Below are 23,514 nucleotides of genomic sequence, written 5' to 3'. Positions count from 1 at the left end.
TAGTTCTCTTTGTTGAGGCCTCTGAAGACAACTAATCCTCACTATTCTTGGCAGTGCTTAAGTGTTTAAAGACCATGATTCTGTCCCTCTGCCCACTCCCAGGTCTAACCACTGCCAGTGTCTTCCTCCCCCACAAGCAGTCCCTATATCCCAGGCCTGACGGTACATTCTCTTCCTCAGATCTAAGCCAGACATTAAGATGGAGCCAAGTGCTGGGCGGCCCATGGATTACCAGGTAGGTGGGCACCTGGAGGACTCATGTCTTTCAGACTCTGCTCTAGTAGGGGATTCTAGCTGTATGTGCATTATCCACTATACTGAGGCATGGATCCAGGGGTCATAGAGAATCACAAGCTGAATATAAGTTCCCAAAGTAAGCTTGTTCCTGGGAGGCATTCCTAGAAGTATCATCAGTAGAGAGATACAAACCCAAAGAAAACCTTGAGAACTCTGCCTATGCTAATCAAAGCCCTTCCAATATTTCATGTTCAGCATTGGACTTCAAAAAGTGAGAAACACTTAGAAAAACCATAAAGAGACCAAGGAGAACTACAAAAAAGTATTCAAACAGTTAAAATAAGGGCCTTTGAAGAAAGTTTTCCTGGCATGATTTTTAAATTGTTGTTTTGTATTATTTGATTGCTGGAAGTAATGTCGATTCTGGTTATCTCTGGATGGTGAGAATGTGAGTGATTTTTTTTCTTCTTTTTGCTTCTCTGTATTTTCTGAGATTAACACAACTTTTTTATTTGTGTGCTTCTAAGACTGGAGACAAAAGACTGAGACAAAGGCAGGTTGACAGCTCTAAGAATGTGAATGTGGCCAACATTGCAGGCAGGAGAGGTGATGAGCATGTCTGGTGGCTGCTGGGGCACCATCTCTCAGGAAGGGCCCAGGGACCTTCCATTGCTCCAGACCCTCCCTTGGAGGCTAACAAGACTCAGCTATAAATCAGAAGACTGTTGGGCATTCCTAGGATTGAGTGAGAATGCTGGCTGCTCAGAGGGAACAGAGCTTGTAAGAGATCTCACCTGGCTCCACTGCACTTCTGTCCTGGGGATGTTTGGTCTGGGTATCAGCACCAGGCCCCAGAATCAGAGTGAGCCCCATCTACCAGGGTAGAGCTTTATCTTTGATGCTTAGTTCCCAGACCCCATGCACACCAACCATCTTTACGGACAACCCCACCTCCCCTCACTCAGGTGATGATGGAAAGGATAAGATGGCACTTTTCTATGTAAAAGGTACATCTGGCCATGTTTTCTGCAGAATATACCTCATCTCCCTTCATCTTTGTTTTAGTTAGTTTCCATCTACTCAGACAACTGTCTTCCCAGGTGCCTGAAAAACAGCCCCAGGCAATGTTAAATGGATCTGCCCCTGTGGTTTTAAATAACTTCAAGCCATTGGATTCCTTGGAGGTTTGAGAATCCCAGCCCCTCACCTCTGCCAAAACCCAAACACAAAGTGTCCTGAGACTTCCGAGGGCTTTTCCAAAGGATTGGGCTCAGGGCATTGTTTCTCTGTGTGGTGAGAACAGGAGAATTCCAAAGAACAACAACCCCAACTCAGGTATCATGTCACTGGCCTCAGAGGTAAGGACACATCAAAAATAGAGTCATTATTGTTCATGAAACTTATTTTTGAAGGTTTATTCTATGCCAGGCACTGTGCTAGGAGCTATATATGTATTTCCATTGAAGTTAATGTAATTCTTCAACCATCCAAATATCGGTGTTACTGCATTTATAGGTAAGAAAGCGAGGCCCCAGGAAGGTCAGGAGCTTGTCCCAGGTCGTTGCCACTAAGTTAGCCAAGGCTAGAGCCAGGGTTCAAGGCCAGGGGTGTCTGGCCACAGCCATCAGAGCAGTTGACTTCTCTATATCAAGCCTTCTAGACAGCTGCTCCCTTCGGGTCCCTGGTTCATCTTCATCTTGCTACTTAGTGCTTGTTTTCCAAACCTTTTCAAACTGCTTCCTACCAGAGACTTTTATTAACTGAACCAGACATTGTCCCCTCCAAAGACTTTTTAAACCAAACTGAACAAAACAGTTGTTGTATTTAACCTGGTAGCATAGTGTTTCCTGACAAGTTCATTCACAACTAACCTTGCAAACTTTTGAGCGAGAGCTATGAGGATGCAAATGTGAAATTATTTTCACTTCCAATATACAGTGTATAATGCAATAAAACCAGGCTGGGTGCGGTGGCTCATGCCTGTAATCCCAGCACTTTCGGAGGCTGAGATGAGTGGATTGCATGAGGCCAGGAGCTCAAGACCAGCCTGGCCAACATGGTGAAACCCCGTCTCTACTAAAAATACAAAAATTAGCCAGGCATGGTGGCAGCACATACCTGTAATCACAGTTACTTGGGAGGATGAGGCAGGAGAATCGGTTGAACCCGGAAGGTGGAGGTTGCAGTGAGTCGAGACCGCACCACTGCACTCCAGCCTGGGCGACAGAGGGAGACTTTGTCTCAAAAGAAAATTAAAAATAAATAAATAAATAATAAAAGGCAATAAAACCAGATATGACTTCACTGTCTTGGAGACTTTGGGTTTGATGAGTTATAAAGACCTCAGGAAGGACAGCTCATTGGTGAGAGGAGGGGAGACTTAGCTGAACTCAGATCCAGGAAGGGTTGTGAGGGCTCAGGACCATTCTAAAGGTTATGGCACTGAAAGAAGCCTGGAGGTAAAAGGACTGTGGTGCACCCATGCTCCTTGTTTCTTCCGTTTAGAATGCATGTCATGTGTAAACTCTTTCCTGATTTTGCCATCTCCAAGGCAAGAAACCACAGTCACCCCCCTGTGAATGTGCAGTTTCCCCACCAGAGTGAGCAACGCTTGTCACTTGACAGAGATGTTCTTGGTGGGTCAAGGGGTCTTGAGTCTCTTCATTACCGTCTCTTCCTGGCACCAAGACTTAATACATTGTCACCCAACATCTCTCCAGTTTTCACCTCCATTTCATGCCTCTGCCACTGACCTGAGGTCCCCAGCCTCAACTGCATGCTTGTACCCCCTTTCTTCCTGGTCTCCCTGCCCTCGTATTGCCTCCTCCACTCCAATCTCTATGCCACCACTGGAGCAACCTTCTGAAAATGCAAATCTGGTCATGTCACATCTCTGCCACCTGGAAAAGTGGGGAGTGGGTAATGGATGTTGCAGACGGACAGTACTAAAGGGCACACCAACTCTCATCTCTGGCTCCCAGTGGATGTTCTTGAAGCTGGATCAGGTCCCTGGGAAGCAGGTCACAAAGCATCATTACTCTCGGGTTTTCCCAGGACAGGGGTATAGATTTACCACTCAGCATTATTCCTTGTGATCACTTTCATAAAGCCACTGGGGAGTATGTCCCTTATCTTGAAAGGAGATGGTGGAACAGTCAGCTGGTCAGTTGGTCCCAGCTGTGGCTCCGTTTGCCTCTTCATCTTCCACCCTGGGAAAATCGAGTCCTCTGCTGATGACTGGAGAGAAGGATGGCCAAGCCCCTCCCCCAGAACTCTAGAGAATGACCAGCCGTTTATTTTTTATTTCAAGTGCATCATTTCCCCTTCCTAGAGCCCCAGGCGGGGTGGGAGGCAGCAGGAATGGCATTCCCCTTCCCCCAACACCATGCACTTGGTTGTCTTTCTCCAGCGCCCTCAGCTTCCCCTCGGGCCTGCCCCTCAACCAGCAATGAGCACCCTGTGGAGCTTCTCTTCCCTCCCTTGCCCCTTCAAGCCTCTGCCCACCTCCCCCTCCACCCTCTGCCTCTACTGCCAGAGCTTCTGTCCAGGTTGTCACCTTCACTGGCTGTGCTCCATGGAGGAAGGGAGAAACCTGTGAGTCCTGAAAAGGGGGACAGGGACAAGTAGCCTGTCCTATGGCCATGCCTCAAAATGGAAAACATAAAAACCAACCACTCTCTTGGCAGTGGGAAAAGGACTTGCCACTGGCTTATCTTCAGTAGATGCCAAAACTATGTCTATCTGCTTCCCAGTCTTGAGTTATAGAAAGCCTTTTTTATTGTTGGTGGGGGCATTAGTTGTGGAAAAATTCATGGGGTTTTTAAAAATCTTTGGCAAAAAAAGGTTCGTGGAAGTTAAAACTCTATAAACTATTGTGCAAAGGAGGATTTCTAGTGTCTGCTCTCTTCACAGTAAACTTCTCAGAGCTAAGTTAGTTAGTCCTATTTCCTTTTTAGCTCCCTGAAGGAGTGGTGAATATTGAAATTCTGTCAAAGCTCCAGATTCTAAGCTTTTACTTCCGTCCCTTTGGCACTTCACATTCTAAACAGAAATATTTCCTTCCTAGTTCAAGTGTCACTTCATTTGTAAATATCCCATTTCCTGGCAATGTTCTCATTAACATTGGAATTTCTATTTCCTTAACATGATTACTTCTGATGTGTAGATTTTTCATCACCCTCAGGATATTTTTCAGACTTTGATGGACACTGGATGATCATTTTAGTGGTTATTCTTTTTCACGGAAAGGGAAGATAATTCTCTCGAGTAAAGTTGTATTTAGAAGTTGCATCAAAGCACAACCAAAATATGAAATCTCCAAGATGACAGGCATGAAGAGCAGCCTTCAGAGTCCCATTAGAAGAATGTGCCAGGCGCAGTGGCTCACGCCTATAATTCCAGCACTTTGGGAGGCCGAGGCAGGTGGATCACCAGGGAGATTGAGACCATCCTGGCCAACATGGTGAAACCTCGTCTCTACTAAAAATACAAAAATTAGCCGTGTGGTGGCAGTCGTCTATAATCCCAGCTACTCGGGAGGCTGAGTCTGAGTCTGGAGAAAATAGCTTGAACCCGGGAGGTGGAGGTTGCAGTGAGCCTAGATCATGCCACTGCACTCCAGCCTGGGCAACAGAGTGAGACTCTGTCTCCAAAAAAAAAAAAAAAAGAAGAAGAAGAAGAAGAAGAAGAATGTACTGAGGTCCACACTTATTCTAGCTGGGGAAAGGCTTTTCTTGTTAAAACACACGTTTGAGAGAGGCAAGTGAATCAATCATTCTAAGTATCATGCACCTACTTGAGAGATCAACTGCTTAGCTGAAGGGAGATTCTACTGGGGTCACTCACATTTTATAGAGCTTTCTGCTGTTTAGGATGCATTTTGACACACATGATCTCATTTAACCCGCACACAACCTTACAGGTAGCTGGTGTCTCTGCTTGTAACTGAAAAACACAAGGCTATGTGGTCATTTGCCCTCACACCTGGCAACATGTCAGGTCTGGGGTTCAATCCCAAGTTCAGCAACCCCCAGTACATGCCTCTGTCTATCTTACCATGGCCACCCTGACAGGAACTGACACCTCCAAATCCAAATGAGACCTGATGGCTTAAAATGAGCGTTCGGGAAAAGTAGTAGTGACGTCAAAAATTACCGGTGCTCTGGCTCTCTCTCTCTGTCTCTCTCTCTCTCTCCTTATATCTTTTTAGCTTAAAAAGCCAATAATCGGCTGGTCACAGTGGCCCGTGCCTGCATTCCCAGCACTTTGGGAGGCCAAGGCAGGCAGATCACCTGAGGTCAGGAGTTCAAGACCAGCCTGGCCAACATGGTAAAACCCAATCTCTACTAAAAAAAAATACAAAAATTAGCCTGGTGTGGTGGCGCATGCCTGTAATCCCAGCTACTCAGGAGGCTGAGGCAGAAGAATCACTTGAACCCAGGAGGCAGAGAGTTGCAGTGAGCCAAGATCATGCCACTCCACTCCAGCCTGGGCAACAGAGTGAGACTCCGTCAAAAAATAAAAATACAGATGCCTGAGCTGCATGTCCAGGATTGGATTGGTTGGTCTGGAGGTGGCCTGGGCATCAGTGTTTTTAATGCCTCTCCCTCCCCTCAGCCCAGCAAGTTAAGTCTAGTGAACACTGACTTAGAGGTTAGCCAACTCCTACTCCTCTATAAATGAAGACACTGAGGCACAGAAGGAGAAAGAGCCAGGATCACCCAGCAGATGAGAGGCAGTGGTCAGAGTGGAGCCCAGGAGGCCAGTGCTGGCTCCCGGGCCCTCCCTCTGACCCTGCTGCCCCAGCCCTTGGACCCCTGTGGGACCAGGCTCCTAGGCTCAGGCAGCTTTCCTTCTGGCTCCCCCTTCTCCTGCCTGCAGGTCAGCATCACAGTGATCGAGGCCCGGCAGCTGGTGGGCTTGAACATGGACCCCGTGGTGTGTGTGGAGGTGGGCGACGACAAGAAGTACACGTCCATGAAGGAGTCCACTAACTGCCCCTATTACAACGAGGTCAGTGGCCCTGTGGGGAAAGGAGCCTCTGTAACTATGGCAGGAGGGTGGGCCCCAGCCCTCCCCAGGAGAAACAGGAGTGGCTGGGAGTCAAGGAGCACACAGGGCTACCAGCAGGGGTGACCCACCCTGTTACAACCCTCAGGACACTGACAAACAGAGCCACATCCTCTGAATCCTCTGAACCCCCCAGTCTAGAGCGCAGGCCGACACTGGTCTTTGAAGTGTACACCACCCGGGTGCTCCTGTGCAGATCCCAGCAGTGCCTGTGAAAGAACCCCCCCAACCCCACTCCCCAAGAGGCCTGGTCCCCACTGTTTCCCAGGCCAGAGCCCAAGGACAGGGCTGCCTCATTCCAACCCATGGCGGCATTGGCACCGTTAGTAAGCACTTTCTACCAGCCAGGCATGCTCCTAAATGCTTCTGAACTGGACCATCCAAAGTTGTCACTATCAGTTCCCTTTTATACAAGGGGACAGTGAGACTTCTGAAGGCAGACCTTGTCCAACCTCACAGTGCCAGCATCGCCCTTGGCGTGCTAGTGGGGTTCTACCCTCTTGGCTCGGCTCCTTCGTGGTTGCCTGAACTTCTGTGGGCTTCCCTCCAGAGCACTGGCCTTAATTTTGGGGTGTGAAAGAGAAAACATTTGGTACCTACTCCTATTCTTTCCAGCCATTTGAGGCCACATCAAGGGTTAGGGACCTCAGAGACCTTCTACTTCAATCTCCCCATCTTACAGAGGAGGATGCTGAGGCCTCCATATGGAAGGGCCTTGCCCACAATCTCAGAGAGTGTTGCTGATAGAGCAGGGGCTAGGCTGCCCACCCAGCTTCCAGCCCAGGGCTCTGGCCACCATCACAAATATGGCACCTTGGTTCCCAGGCTCCAAATGGGACCCCATCATAATCAGCTCTGGGGAGGGATGTGAGAAATACACTCACTCATCCAAACCCAAAGACTTAGAGGCATGAAGAACAGCGAAGGTGAGACTTTTAATAACGGTCTTGCAAGATGCAGTGTCTGGTAGGCAGGCACACCCAGGGCAGTCACACCCGGGGCAGTCACAACAGGTAAGTCCCTCCCCCAGTTCCCCAGTGGTCGAGTACTATGGGGTTACAATCTTCCCTGACGTCGCCTAAGTTTCATTTTCCCCCTTATAAGGTTAAACCCTGCTCCCCTTCCCCACTTAAGTTTTAATTTCCCAATAACAAAACTTTCTTCCCTTTCATGGGCTGACCCCTCCTCTACATTCTGTTCACTTATTGTGACCTTCCAGGTGCATGAGCCATGTGGTTTGTCACATTTGCAGGTTGGATGCCAGTGCTTAGACTTATCCTGCCTTGAAAATGGACCATTTAAAATGTTTTCTCACCAGGATGCCCAGGCCTTTCCCAGATGCCTGAGCACACTTCAGACTAACCCAGAAGCCACAGGCCTGGGCCCTGCCATCTGTTTCCCGGAGGGTTCCCCAGTCTGTTTCTCCTGGTGGCTCCAGGCAGTGAGGGGTGCCAGGCTGGCCCGAGTAAGGCAGCTGAGCCCCATACCCTGAGGTGGGTGAGGGCTGAGATGCCCCCTGTAGCTTGGGGGAGGGCATTTCTCAGGCAGCTCTGAGAGTCCTCAGACTGTGCACCTGCAGGAAGAAAACCCAGGCCCACCTCTGCCCTTCAGCCCAGGCCTGGCCGAACTCTCCTTTGTGACCACAAATCGACTCTGCTCTCCCAGCTGCTTTCCCACAGGCCCCCCGAGCTGGACAACCTGCTCGGGACCCCCCCAGCCCCAAGGACATTCAGGATTGACATCTCTGGCCTTACGTTAGGACACATCCTGACTGGACAAGCCTCCTCCTAGATAAGCATCTATGTCCCCAAGACAGGCATGAAGACAGGTCCCTGTGGCCCCTGTGGTTACTTGATAGCAGTGAAGCCACTTTTGCTAACTTAAGGGATCTCCCTCCACCAGGCCCACACACCTTCGCTTTCATTCAAATTACTTCCTCTTTCCCAAGGGCACAGAGCTACTCTCCCTACTCTGTGGCTCCCCTAGAAAACTCCTACTCACCCGGCGGGGCCCAGCTCAAATGTTCTTGCTACTGAGCAGTCTTGCCTGCTCTGTCTGGGTCAGAGGTCAGCACTCCCCTTTCTCTGCAGTGTTAATGTCCCAGAATTGAGGTTGGTCCTCCGTGTCTCTGTCCTCCTGGTGGACTGGAGGCTCCCAGTCTCCTGCCTCGCTGTATTTGTTCAGAGCCAGGCATGTACTCGGAGGGGTTCAGTAACACTCACCCAAAGGAAGACACAAACATCACTGAGCATCTGCCGCACACCAGACAGTGGCACGTGTGGCAACATGGACGCTGCTGAGATGAAGGAGGCGCAGTTTCCGCCCTGCACAGTTCCCCTCCTTCTTTCAGCCTAGAATCTTTCTAAATTCCCTGTTTACTTCCTCTAAGACTATTCATTCTGCTCATCTTTGGACAATCTTAAATGTGTTTCTGATCACATTTTTGTTCTTTTTCACAAACCCAAATAGCTCTGATTTTGTTCTTGTTTCCTCTAAACTAGGGTTCTCAAACTCAGCACTGTGCTATCTTGGACTGGATAACTGTGGTGGGATTGTCCTGTGCTGTGTAGGATGTGAGCAGCAGCCCTGGCCTCTACCCAGTAGATGCCAATAGAAACTCCCCTTAGTTACAGCTACGAAGACTGTTTCCAGACATGCCAAATGTCCCCTGAAATCGCCCCCAGTTGAGACCACCATTCTAAACTATCTTGCTATGATTCCTTCCAGCCCCAAATCAGCCTTTCCAGCCCCAAAGCTTTGTTTCCCTTTTCTTCTCTTTCTATGCCACATTTCTTTTCAATGAAGGACGTCCTCCTCACCGTGGGAATGTATTATTTCTGACTAATTATCTGAGCTGGTAGGAAACTTCCTTTGGCTCCATTAAAACAACAGAGGGAGGTGGGAACAATCAACATGACTTAGGTATCTAAGCTATTACAAAAGGAAAATATGCTCAGGAAATACCAGGAATTTGGTTGCAGACAGCTCAGAGAGTTCGAGATTCTGGCCCTAGCTCAGCTAGCTCGCTCCCCTGGGGCCAGCACAGCTGTGGGCACCTGGCCTGATCACCCTGCCTGGCCCCAAGCCTGCCTGTGTGCAGGGAAGCTCAAAGCCTTTGCCCTTCCAGAACAAGCTGGCCATTCACAAATCAGACTAAGGCTCCTTTCCTGTGTGTCCTGTGTGTGCATCTGGCCCTGCCCTGGGCATTTTGGGAGCGCCGCCGTCCTTCCTCCTGCTGAAAATCCAGCTCTCCCCTTTGCCTTGGCTCCTTCTCTTTCTACAGCTCAAAGAACCTGGCATTGCACAGCCCAACTCTGTCTTTGTTTTTCTTCCAGCCCCTTCTTCCTTGCCTATAAGGCGTTCTACTCCAGCATATGCTAAGTACAACCATGAAGACCCATGTGTGCTCAAGGACAGGAACTAGGAGTCTGTCACCTCTCTCTGGGCCTTTCCCCATTCCCACGCACCTCTCCAGTGACCTCCTTTTTCTCTCCACCCCTCCACAGTCAGACCACTTGGGTTGTCCTCACTTCCTCCCCCCAGTCACCCCTCAATCTTTGCAGGGTTTCTGCCTCTAGATGTCATTGACACTGCTCTCCTCAAGGTCGCCAAGGACCTTGCTGTTCCTGAGTGTAATGTCCATATCATCCTGCTCTCCCTTGATCACCCAGTTTCTTTCATCCCGCTGCCTGCTGCTCCTCTTGGGGGCCCCTCATGCCACTCTCCTGCTTCCCCTGTCTCTCCAGTTCCATCTCCCCAGCCTGACTTCTTGGCTGAAAGGCTGTGTCTTCTTGGAGCCCTGACCTGGGCCTGCTTCCCCTCCCATGCTCTCCCCAAGTATTTCCTCCATCTCCAAGGTGTCAGTTACCATCTTGTGCTGACGATTCCCAAATCCATATCCCCATCCGCCTCCCCAGAGCTTCAGAACCCCGGCCAGCACACCCCGGGCCTGTTAGTGTCATGCACAGCTGTCGCTGCTTACTGTGTGCTTACCGTGGGTGCACACCTGCGTTAAAAACTTGACCAGGTTGTCTCCTTGCAACTTCACAACTACACCTTGAAGCCCCCCGTGTGAATGGCACCCCTGGAGCAGTTCAGCACGACAGCCCTGGATCATATCTCCACATTCATGGTATAATAGATAAACTGAAGCTCAGGCAAGAAAGTGATTGATCTAGCAGTAACAGCCAGGTGGGGCTGGCTGTGAAGCTGGCTTTACCCTCAGTGCTCAAGGGCCAGCCCCAGCAGCCAGGAGCACATTCTCTTCGGACATTTACCCCAAGCACATTGGAAACATTTCTCCCTTCTCCCCCACCACAGTTCACCAAAGCAGCAGCCCCTCTACTAACTGCCCCACACCCTCATCCTCAGCGCCTGCACACCCAGGCCAGGGGAAGAGATGGGGACTGCAAATGCGCATGGCAGCCCACAGCACCAAAAGACAGTGCACGCCCATGGCATTTCACATCGACTGCCAACTAAGTGCTTTGGCACACCATGGTTCATCTGCTCTGAGGCTTGCGTTATTTTACAGTTTCACCTCTCTGAATTTGGGATGTGTCTCCTAGGCAGACTTGTGGCTTCATGGCAATGTCCATGTGGCCTGTTAAACTGTAGTATATCTTACAGTCAGTAGCCACTTTAGATTTGGTAAAATATGTTACACTGTCTCATCAGAGCCTCATAACAAGACTCTGAGGGGGGTGTCATTATCCCCATTTCACAGCTCAAGAAACTGAGGTTCAGAGAATGTGTTGCTCAAGGCCACACAGCTAAGAAGGTGCAGAGCGGGGACTAGAACCCAGGTCTCCTTGCTCCCTGGCCATGTGCCTCTTAGCACAGTACAAGGGCATGGGCTGCTCCACCTACTGTTCCAAGTTCCTTCCCCACCCCACACTAGCCAGCACCAGCCTCACCTAGGAGATGGGGCTCTGCTTCCTACCACCCACCAGCAGGGTCAGTCAGGATCAGATGAGTTGCCTCCGCTGTTCTCTGAACTTTGGGGCTCCGGGCAAATGTCTGGGGTGCAGACAGGCCCTGTGAGGAGGGAGGGGCCCAACACTGCCTGGGCTGTTGCTGCTGCCCTCAGTGACAGCAGGCCTGGATCCTTCCCCCTTCCAGTACTTCGTGTTCGACTTCCATGTCTCTCCTGATGTCATGTTCGACAAGATCATCAAGATTTCGGTGAGTGGGGAGCAGCCCCCGGCATGCAGGGCCACTCCCTCAAACTGCACCTTTGTGCAGACTTGAGAGGGGCCCCCTCTGTCTAGACCCATCATAAAGAGGCAGCACCGTGCCTGGACACACGGCTGGGCAAGGAGGGCACAGGCTGGATTCTGGCCCCCACCCACCCCTTTCATCGGGTGCCTCTAAATAGTGCATTCGCTCGTACATGGAGGCCAGCGAGAAACTGGCGTGGGCAGGAGGAGCTGATGCTGAGCCTCAGCGAGCCACCCCACTCTGCCAAACGCCCTCCCGCTTCACCAAAAAGCTCGGGTCCCACCACTGCCCCGTGGAAAGCCTCACCCTTGCCGGGCCTGACGGGTGGGCTGTGGTTCTGCCTGAAAGGTGATTCACTCCAAGAACCTGCTACGCAGTGGCACCCTGGTGGGCTCCTTCAAAATGGACGTGGGAACCGTGTACTCGCAGCCAGGTGAGTACCTGCGCATGGCCAGTCAGTCGAGGTGTGCACGGCTCAGGGAGCGTGGTGCACGGGGCCTTTCCTGCTGTGGCAGTTCCTGGGAAAAGCCTGGCAAAGACCACAGTCTGGCAACTGTTAGTACACACAGCCATCTGGCCTGCGGAGAAGTGGCGTGCACAGTCTGTACACAAATGCAGTGAGCAACTGCGCACCCAGTCTGGTGGGTTCTCACTCATAATTAGGTCAGTAACTCTGCACAGAGCCTGGAAGGAGCTTCATCGCATGCTCCGGAGTGCATGGCAGGCTGGCGCATCACTGGCCATAGGCAGGCTGGCCAGTAGTAGTAGAGGATGCAGTGAGGGAGACCCGTCACAGCCTGCAGAGGGGCTGCGCCTGGACTCCTGCCTCCTGGGCTGACACCTGCTGAGCAGAAAGGAACCCCTTTCCACCCCTCACAGGACCCTGCCGTCCCCTTTTACAGTTGAGGCTCAGAGCCAAGGCTTGCCCCAGCCACACAGCTGGTCGGGGGTGAAGTCAGGCTGTGTGTCCCCAGAGCCTCACTGAGCCACACTATCCAATCTGAACGCGGTGATGCTGGTCAATGCCAGATGTAGTGCGGCGGCCTCTGAGGGACTCTAGTCTCTGAAAACACTTCTTCCAAGAGCCCCAGGCTCTTGGACAGCCATGTGGGCTCCATGGCGTCCTGTAGGGTAACAGCAATGGGGTTGGCAAGGGAACCCCAAGGGGTGGCCCAGAGGGCTTGTGAGGTGGGCCAGGCAGAGGAAGTGCCTCAGCCTGCCAGATGACAGCTCACCATGTGGGCAGGTTAGGGACCACCCCGTGTCCCTGAAGTGAATGCACTGCTCAGAGTGCTGTGATGACCCCATTAGGCCCTTTGACAATGACAACATAATTTCACCCAGTTGTCACATTTGACCCTCACAAAACAGTAATGTAGGCAGCAGCATTTCTTCCCATTTTGCAGATGAGATAAATGAGGCTAAGAGAAATGAAGGGGCTTAGAGATATCACTAAACTAGTAGGTTGAACAAATTGGCGATCGCTTGTGGTTCAACCTAAGAGATGTCCAGCTGGTGCACATTGCAACTGTGACTTAGACCAGGGAATCTGAGTCCAAAACCATGATTATACACATAAAAATCACAAGATCATAGAATACTCAAGCTGCCCAAGACCTGAAAAACATCTAGTCCAGCCTCTGTGAAGATAAACTGAAGCCCAGGGTGATGAAGGGGTTTGCCCCCCATCTAGGAGTAGCACCCCTGTCTCCAGCTCCCAGGCCAGTGCCTTTGCCACTGCCCCACACAGGCTATGGCCCTTAGCGGAGGGCAGCCTTGCTGACCATCAGTGCCATGGGGAGCAGGGAAGAGTCGGCCTCCTGCCGTGTTGCTTCCCGGGAAGCATGCATAGCCATGGACTACTTGCTTGGAATGACTGGCATCCCTAAGGATAAACTCCTCCCAGGGCTGAGCAGTGGCCCGGGTACCATTGGCAGGCCTGGGGCCGAGAGCCAAGAGAAAGTCAGGGGGTGGAGAAAAAGGCAGAGATTAGTCTAATATGGACCTCTGGGCTTCTGGGTAGTAAAGTCCTGGTGAGGAAACCACCAGGCCATCAGTAAGTGCCAGATATTGGGCTAAGCTCACTGTCCCAGCAGGCCTCACCCTCACGACCCCATGTAGGCATCATTCCCATTTCACCATGAGGAAACTGAGGCTCAGCAGGCTTAAACAGCTGGTCCATGGCCACACTGTGAGTAAGCGGCAGAAAGAGGACGTGGGCCCAGGTCTCCATTTGGGTAACCTAGCTCGAGATTTGCTGCTCCTGCTGAATCCAGCCCCGAGCCTGGTGCCCTCCCAGGGACAGGAGAGCCTGAAGTCACACGGGTCCTAGAGTTGAGACCCAATGTCTTTACTCTGATGTCTCCAGTTTGTCCTGAGCTTCTTGATGAGTCGTCGGTTCCAGCCAGGGCATTGTTGGACAGCACGCTCCCAGAGACACTCCTGGGTGCTGCTGGGAAGCTTTGGGTGGTGTCGATATCTCTTGGAACTGGAAGGGGTTTCCCGAGAGACCCTCTTCTCACCCTGGCAGGACCACATTTGTCATTTGTACCACCAGATGCAACATCAGGAAACTGTTTACTGTTTGCTACTCTCTGTTGTTGGTGAGGACAGGCCATACACTCATCCTCATAGATCATAGAGGAAGTCGGGGCCATACACTCATCCTCATAGATCATAAAGGAGGTCTGGGTTGCAGCAACTTCCCTAGCTGGGCTAGCCTTGACTGGCAGATGTCAGCCCCAGGCTGAAGGGAGGTGAAATGATGTTTCAGGCTGGTAAGCATATAGCTCAGGATCTCATGTGGTCCTTGTATCTCTAGCCTGAGATCACACAGTATTAGGACTAGAAGGGCCTCAGAAGTCATCAGTCAAGTGTTAACCTGATGTAGGGACCCCCACAGCACCATCTCTGATTGGTCATCTAACCTTGCTTAGTCCTCCCAGAAATGGGGCACTCACTACTTCTTATTTTAGATATCTTCACTTTCTTTAGGTCATCTCAAAATCTGTCATCCTGTAACCTTCACCCACTTTCACAGGTCTCTCTTTCAGGACAAAAAGAAAAATAGCCTTTAAATTTGAAGGCAAATTTTACATTCCTCCTGAATCGTATTCTCTTTCCTTGCTAAATGTCCCCAATTCATCTAACCATGCACACCTCTATACATCTACCCCTGTACCCATCCATCCACTCACCAACCCATCTACAAATCCATCCACCCACCTATCCACAGATCCACCCACCCATCCATGTATCTATCCATTCACCCACCAATCCATATATCCATTGGTCCACCCACCCACCCATCCATGAATCCATCCACCCACCCACCCGCCTGTCCACAGATCCACCCTCTCACCCATATATCCATCCATCCACCCACCCACCCATCCATCCATATATCTACCCACCTATCTATCCACAGATCCATCCACCCACCCACCCATCCACAGATCCACCCACCCATATATCCATCCATCCACCCACCCATCCATATATCTACCCACCCACCTGTCCACATATTAATGGCTCCTTCTATCCAATAATCCATTCACCATCTGTCCAGCTATCTCTCAGCCAGCCAGGCAGCTCATCACCCATCCCTCTGCCCATTTATGCACCCATTCATTGAGCTTTCTGTCCATCTCCTCATCCGACACACATCTGCTCTGGCAAGACCTGAAGTTCCTGGGATACCTGGGTCATGGCCCCGCCCCGGAGGCCTGCCAGCCTGGCTGAGGTTCTCCAGTGACTCCTCATCCACGTGCCTTCCTGCCCTCTCACCTTGCTTGTCCCTCTCTTCAGACTCTACTGTGGCATTATCTTTTCTGAGACACAGGTGGCCTGGCTATTCCCAGAAAGGCCAACCTCTGCACACAGCCCCTAACATCTTCGGGAGCCCACCAGGGCCACAGGCTTGCAGGACGCAGGCCTGCGCTACAGTAGAAGGTGGAAGAGGAGGGAGTGAAGGAGGGAGTTGCTGAGTCCCCGAGAGTTCAGTGGCCACAGAACATCCCGGGAAGCAGATTCCTAAGGCACAGTGATGCGCTTCCCTTTGCTTGCCCACTGGGCTTAAAGTAAATCTGAAGGGGAAGATCCTTCCTAAAGCGCCTCCTTCCCTGACATTTGTCCTTTCCTCCACACAGTCATAGGTCATGGGACACTGGGATGAGACTGACAATCCTTGTCTTTAGGAGACTTTTAGTCTAAAATAAGAGACAAACAATACCCAGATCAGCACAGTGCACAGTGAGATGGGAGATGTGTATGGAGATCACAGAGAACAAACACTAAAGAGCCCAGGATCAACTCTTCTGAGGAAGTCAGGGAGGGCTGCATGAAGGAGGAGAAACTTGAGCAAAATGAGTAGAAGTTTACAAATTGAATAGGGAGAAAGACAGGTGGAGGTGGAGAGAACAGGAATGAGGGCGTTCCAAGCTCAATGAGCAGCAGATGCAAAGGCATGGAGGTATAAAAGGGCAAATAAAACCGTGACACCTGTTCAGCAAGGAGGAACACCAGCAAGGAGGGCTGGGTGGGCTCAGCAGAGTGAGTCAGGGAGCACTAAATCAGGAGCCCGCAGGCCATGCGTTTTGTCTTCACCCCAAGGCACTGGGAAGCCCCAGAGGGGCTGAAGATGGGGAGCAGGAGCAGGAGCCTCCACCTGGGAAGGCCCTGTGGGCAGCTGTGTCCTTCACAGCTATGTGAAGGCTGGCTGACTGGGGTGGGGCCATAGAAGAGGCCACAGGCAGAAAAAACCCAATTAGGAGGAGGCTGTCGTGCTTCCAAGTCACACCCACTGCCCCAGCTCCACAGGACCTCAGACTCTATCAGCCCCTGGGCTAGGGACAGGCAGAGCTGTGGCCCAGGTCCTGGGACTCTAGGGGCCAAGACAGCATTTGGTTCTGCCACCCCTTGGCCTGCCCTGAGCACTGGGAGACGCTCTGGGTGGGGGCGTCTGGTGCAGTGCCCACCCCTCATCATTGCAGAGCACCAGTTCCATCACAAGTGGGCCATCCTGTCTGACCCCGATGACATCTCCTCGGGGCTGAAGGGCTACGTGAAGTGTGACGTTGCTGTGGTGGGCAAAGGGGACAACATCAAGACGCCCCACAAGGCCAATGAGACCGACGAAGATGACATTGAGGGGTGAGGCCCAGCTACCCCAGCCCCTGGAGTCTGAGCCAGCCCTTCCTTCCCCCAGGGAGCTCCCGGTGAGGGTTTGCTCAGAGCACCTGCCACCCGTCTCCCTCACCCTGCTCTCGCTCACTCTCCCAAGCAACCCCACCCTTCCGAGGCAGGGCAGGGGCAGGGGGTGATGGAGGATGGCTGAGAATAACAGTCCTTTGACATCCTTTCTGCCAGTGAGAAACGGGTTGGGAAGAGTCGATGCTGGCAGACCACAGCCAGCAGCTGCTGGGTCCTGAGTATAGCAGCAGGATAGTGCTGGGAGAGCCAAGGTTTCTTCTGGTGTGCCAATTCCAGGCAGCTGATAGCAGCTGTTGAGAAATATTCTGTGACCTTGTCTGGAATAAGTGGGTAAAAGTGCTGGGATCAATGAATCCTGTCTTTTGTGAGCTGGGGGAGAGAGAGTGGCTACTATGAAGTTTTTGTCTACAAAACAAAAGATATGGCACAAAACTATAAAACACTGACAATAATATTGATCATATCCCAATGTACAATCTACAAAGCACTCATATGTTTTAGCGTGCTTGAGCCAATCATATTCTTGGGAGGTGGGTATTATTACAGCCACTTCAGCAGTGAGGAAACGGCAGCTCAGTGAGATGGGAAGATTTGCCCAGAATCCCACAAGGGGCAAGTTCCATGAACACAAGTGTCTAATCCTAGCCTGGCTCCCTCAGCTGTCCCTTAGAGACTGTGCCAGGACCCAGGGGTGTGTAGATGCCAGGATGGGGGTTGGGGACCTGGACCTGGCGACCATGGCCCTGGCTGTATATGCTGGCAGGAACTTGCTGCTCCCCGAGGGGGTGCCCCCCGAACGCCAGTGGGCCCGGTTCTATGTGAAAATTTACCGAGCAGAGGGGCTGCCCCGTATGAACACAAGCCTCATGGCCAATGTAAAGAAGGCTTTCATCGGTGAAAACAAGGACCTTGTAGACCCCTACGTGCAAGTCTTCTTTGCTGGCCAGAAGGTACTGGGGTATGAGGTACAGGAGGCCGGGGCTGGGTGACAGGTATCACAAGGGCAGGCTGATGGATGTGGGGCCTGGGGCAGCTGGGCGGGTAAGACAAGGCTGGAAATGATGTTGGCCAGGGACGGACTTAGAGGATCCTCCCTGCCTCCTGGAGTCCTTAGACTGAGAGCTGCACAGGGGGCATGAGAGGGAGGAGAGGCTGGGGGTGTGGGAAGAGTGGAGACAAGTCCACACACAGGCATGCACACACACATGCACCCACTCACACATGCACACATACCCACTCACGCACGCACACACGCACCCTCTCACCCGTGCACACATTCACCCACGAATACACACACACATGCACCCACTCACACACGCACACACACCCACTCACACATGCACACATGTACCCACTCACACACGCACGCATACCCACTCACACATGCACACATGCACCCACTCACCCGTGCACACATGCACCCACGAATACACACACACACACGCACCCACTCACACACGCACACATGCACCCACGAATACACACACACACATGCACCCACTCACACACGCACACATGGACCCATTAACACGCACACATGCACACCCACTCACAAGGCATGCACACCCACTCACACATGCACACATGCATCCACTCACACACGCACGCACACCCACTCACACATGCACCCACTCACAAACGCACACATGCGCCCACTCACACACGCACACACGCATCCACTCACACACGCACGCACACCTACTCACACATGCACACATGCGCCCACTCACACACACGCGCCCACACACACACACATGCACCCACTCACAAATGCACACATGCGCCCACTCACACATGCACACACGCATCCACTCACACACGCACGCACACCTACTCACACATGCACACATGCGCCCACTCACACACACACGCGCCACACACACACATGCACCCACTCACAAATGCACACATGCGCCCACTCACACATGCACACACGCATCCACTCACACACGCACGCACACCTACTCACACATGCACACATGCGCCCACTCACACACATGCACCCACACACACACACATGCACCCACTCACAAATGCACACATGCGCCCACTCACACATGCACACACGCATCCACTCACACACGCACGCACACCTACTCACACATGCACACATGCGCCCACTCACACACACACACGCGCCCACACACACACACATGCACCCACTCACGCACGCATGCCACACCCTCACCTGTGCTCCCCCTTCCACCAGGGCAAGACTTCCGTGCAGAAGAGCAGCTATGAGCCCCTGTGGAATGAGCAGGTCGTCTTTACAGACCTCTTCCCCCCACTCTGCAAACGCATGAAGGTGCAGATCCGAGACTCGGACAAGGTCAATGACGTGGCCATCGGCACCCACTTCATTGACCTGCGCAAGATTTCTAATGATGGAGACAAAGGTCAGCAGCGGGAGACCCAGTGTGCTGGGGGGCAGGGAATGGCCCGAAGGGAAGGAATGGGTGAGACCCCCTCTCTTCACACCACCGTCATCAGCTCTGGACCTCAGCCTCACAGGCGCTTCCAGGGCCTTGCCAGCAGCCCCTGCCTCAGGTGGAGGGTGGGGAGTTGTGGCTCAGGTCGGCTCAGAGCTGGCCTGAGCCCAGCTGACTGGATTTGACAGTTAGTAGTTGTGTGACCTGTTTTCCCGTTTGTAAAGTGAAAATAATAATGATTATATGATGTAATAATTATAGTATGAATGTGCATATCATTGCAGTGTATATGCTGCATTTGTATATAATTACAGTGTGTGTGTATATATATATGATACCTAATAGTAGTGCCTATCTGCAGACTCGCAGGGATTGACCACCTCCTAGGATCCCTGCCCTGTGCTGGGTTCCAAGGACATAGAGTGAGATAAGAATCTATTCCTGGATCAAAGTGCTCACTGTGTGTTAAGGAGATAGATGTGCTACCAAATGGTCAAAACATGAGGCAGAAGACACAAAAGGCCACATGTTGTCTGATCCACGTATGTGAAACATCCGGCAAATCCATAGAGACAGAAAGTAGATTGCCGGTTTCCAGGTGCTAAAGGGAGGGGATTGGGACTAACTGCTAAATAGGTGAAGAGTTTCTTTTGAGGAGGTGGAACTGTTCTGGAATTAGATGATGGTTTGTAACATAGTGAATATACTAAAAACCACTGAAATGTACACTTTAAAATGGTGAATTTTATGTCATATGAAGTATATCTAAATTTTTAAAATGCTACAAGTGTTTTTTAAAAAAGGCAGAATAAAAAGCAAATAAACCAAAAAACTGGATCATGCAACCCCTGTCAGAGGCCTGACAGATCTTAGCCATAAGAGAAGGGACTTGTGCCTAGGAATTGAGAAGGCTTCGTAAGGAAGCAGCATTTCACAGGCAGAGATGGAGAGGGAGGGCCTTCAGCGAGGAGGGGAGGGGTCTGCACCGGCAGGGTCACCATGGTGGGACAGAGCTGCAAAAATGGCACAGGACCCAAGATCATGCTGGGGACTTGGAAGGACTGGCTGTGTCCTACAAGTAGACTGTTGGCAATTCCTGCTCCAAGTTCCAGGAAGCAGGGAGCTAGACTTTGCCTCCCCACTGCTTCCAGCTCAGGCCCCCACAGGGAAGAAATAGATCCAAGAGAGTGCTCTACCCCAGTGCAGTGTAAGAAGGCTGCCCCACACCTGAATGGCACACATGAAGTTCTCAGCTCAACACCCAGGAGCTGGAAGCCAGGGACCCCCAAAAGAGGCCCCTCTTCCCCAGGGAAACTGGATGTGATGCGGCCCCCTCATTTTTCTCCCCACTGCCACAGGCTTCCTGCCCACACTGGGCCCAGCCTGGGTGAACATGTACGGCTCCACGCGTAACTACACGCTGCTGGACGAGCATCAGGACCTGAATGAGGGCCTGGGGGAGGGTGTGTCCTTCCGGGCCCGGCTCCTGCTGGGCCTGGCCGTGGAGATCCTGGACACCTCCAACCCCGAGCTCACCAGCTCCACAGAGGTGCAGGTGGAGCAGGCCACGCCCATCTCGGAGGTGAGACCCCAGGCACTGTGCTGTCCCCCAGGCCTCCAGCTCAGTCCCCTTCTCCCTGAGGCACCCGGGTCCCAGGCTTTGCCTGTTGCTGCCCTGTCTACCTGAGGAGTCAGACCTCAGGATGAGGCTCCTTCCGAGGTAGCACAGGCCCCCACTCAGCCCCCCAACAGGACTCTGCCCTCGTCCACTGCCTGCCTGTGCTCTATCTCACAACAGCTGCCAGGTCTCACGATGGTGCCTCTCCTCTGCCCCTCTTCCCTGCCACGGCTGTCCCTGTGGTGTCCGCAGCCAGCCCTGCTTCCATGGATTTCCAGGCTGGGGGGCCACTGGGGTCTGGGCTGCCTGGCCCCAAAGCCAGGTGGGATGCCCCCACCATCCATCCCCAGGGCCTGTCTGTAAGATGGAAGGAGGCCTGGCCCCTGACCTGCCACCCTTACTCAAGCTCAGGAACGGTTTGAACTGCCTCCCCACAGAGCTGTGCAGGTAAAATGGAAGAATTCTTTCTCTTTGGAGCCTTTCTGGAGGCCTCAATGATTGACCGGAGAAACGGAGACAAGCCCATCACCTTTGAGGTCACCATAGGTGAGTGCTGGGCCCACAGCAGGCTTCAGGCCTAGGTGAGTACTGGGCCCATGGGGAGCTTCAGGCCTAGGCTGCAGGTGGTAAGTGTGACGCTGTGCACCTCAGCCCTGTCCTCACTCCTGTAGGGAACGTTGACCCCGTTCCCCTGAGAGGCCTCAAGCATCCAGGAAACACTTTGTGTGTGCATGGGGTGGACCACGCCCCATAAATGGGCCGACCCTCAGCTCCACCTACAGGGTGAGGCTGTGTTTGGGACCTGGGGCAGAGGGCAGGGAGAGGCCCTTGCTGGGGCTGGAGAGGAGAGAGTGGGAACTCAGGCCACAGTCTGGGCCAGGGCTGGGCCTCGCACTCAGGCGTCATCAGGACTCCCCGACTCTGAGCGGAGTGGGGACATGGGCTAATGCTCTCTGGCTAATGCTGTGTCACGTCTGAGCTCCATTCCCTGACTCTCCCTCTCCCCTTTCCCAAATCCAAGGCAGCCCCGGATTGGACGGTGGGAGGGGCCTGGTGGGGAATGCACTCTAGGCCTTCTGGGCCCATTCTGCCTCCAGGCAACTATGGGAATGAAGTTGATGGCCTGTCCCGGCCCCAGCGGCCTCGGCCCCGGAAGGAACCAGGGGATGAGGAAGAAGTAGACCTGATTCAGAACGCAAGTGATGACGAGGCCGGCGATGGCGGGGACCTGGCCTCAGTCTCCTCCACCCCACCAATGCGGCCCCAGGTCACCGACAGGTGGGCCCAGCCTCCCATCCTCCTGTGGCCTGGCCCTCCCACCTCCCTGGGCCCCCAAGGCCTCACCTCCCGCCTCTGCCCACCCCAGGAACTACTTCCATCTGCCCTACCTGGAGCGAAAGCCCTGCATCTACATCAAGAGCTGGTGGCCGGACCAGCGCCGCCGCCTGTACAATGCCAACATCATGGACCACATCGCTGACAAGCTGGTCAGGGCCAGGCCAGGGGCCAGCAGCAGTGGGGTCCTGGGGGAGACGGCGCTGTCAGAGGGCCTTCCCTGGAACACACAAAGCTGGGCTGCCCAGGGGCTGCAGGAACGGCCCCAGCAAGACCTCTGTTCCCATCCTCAGCCCCAGGTCCCAGGGCGCAGACAAGGGCAGGAGCCACCTCTAGTCACTGCAGCCTCCAGCGAACCCTGGGGCAGGAGTGTTGAGTTCCCTGATTTTTCCAGAAATCTTAAAAGCAAGGCTAGGGAGACAGGTGTGGTGGCTCACGCCTGTAATCCCAACACTTTAGGAGGCCAAGGCTGGTGGATCACCTGAGGTCAGGAGTTCGAGACCGTCCTGACCAACATAGTGAAATGTCATCTATACTAAAAATGCAAAAATTAGCGGGGCTTGGTGGCGGGCACCTGTAATTCCAGCTATTCGGGAGGCTGAAGCAGGAGAATCGCTTGAACCCATGAGGCAGAGGTTGCAGTGAGCCGAGATCGCGCCACTGCACTCCAGCCTGGGCGACCGAGCAAAACTTCATCTCAAAAAATAAAAAAAAATAAAATAAAAATAAAAATAAAATAAAATAAAAAAGCAAGGCTAGGGAAGGGAAATGGGGAAAAGAGAGAAGCAAGCAGTGTCTGAAGCTCAAGGAGCTGCCCCTTCCTCCTCTGCCCACCCCTCTCCCCGCTTGAGCCATGGGCACTGACTGGGCGAGGAGTGCAGCTGTTGGCATGAGACCTCCTTCTCCCCAGCCTGGAGGAGCAGGGACCAACAGATAATCCCACCCTTCCCTGAGCTGTTGGTGCTCCCTGTTGAAGTTCCCTGAAGCTCAGCCAGCTCATATTTTATAAAAATGAATTAAAACTTCCAAAAAAATCAAGGCTAATATGAGGTCTGCTCCCAGCCCCCTGCCAATGTCCTCCTTGTCATCCCTGTCTTGTGACTATAACCACAGTTAAAGCCCATAGCCTTTGCAGTGTGACCTGGGACTGCAGTTATCTGCAAGGCTTCCCCCTAAGGAGCTGGGATACTAGCTGACCTGTGTCTCCTGTGGGGCCTGGGTCTCACAGCCCTCCCAGTGCTCTCAGAGCCAGAGCCACTCCCTCTTCCCCCAGGCATCTGTTCCCATCCCCTGCCACAGGCCCCAGCATTCTGGAGTGACGTCAGGATCTTGTCACATCCAGTCCTAGGGTTTCCCTCTGTCTCTGGCCAGCCCTGAGCCCCCAGCCTAGCCCTG

This window comes from Nomascus leucogenys, chromosome 19 (assembly GCF_006542625.1).
Source record: "Nomascus leucogenys isolate Asia chromosome 19, Asia_NLE_v1, whole genome shotgun sequence".
Lineage (NCBI taxonomy): Eukaryota > Metazoa > Chordata > Mammalia > Primates > Hylobatidae > Nomascus > Nomascus leucogenys.
This window is presented reverse-complemented; position numbering follows the sequence as displayed.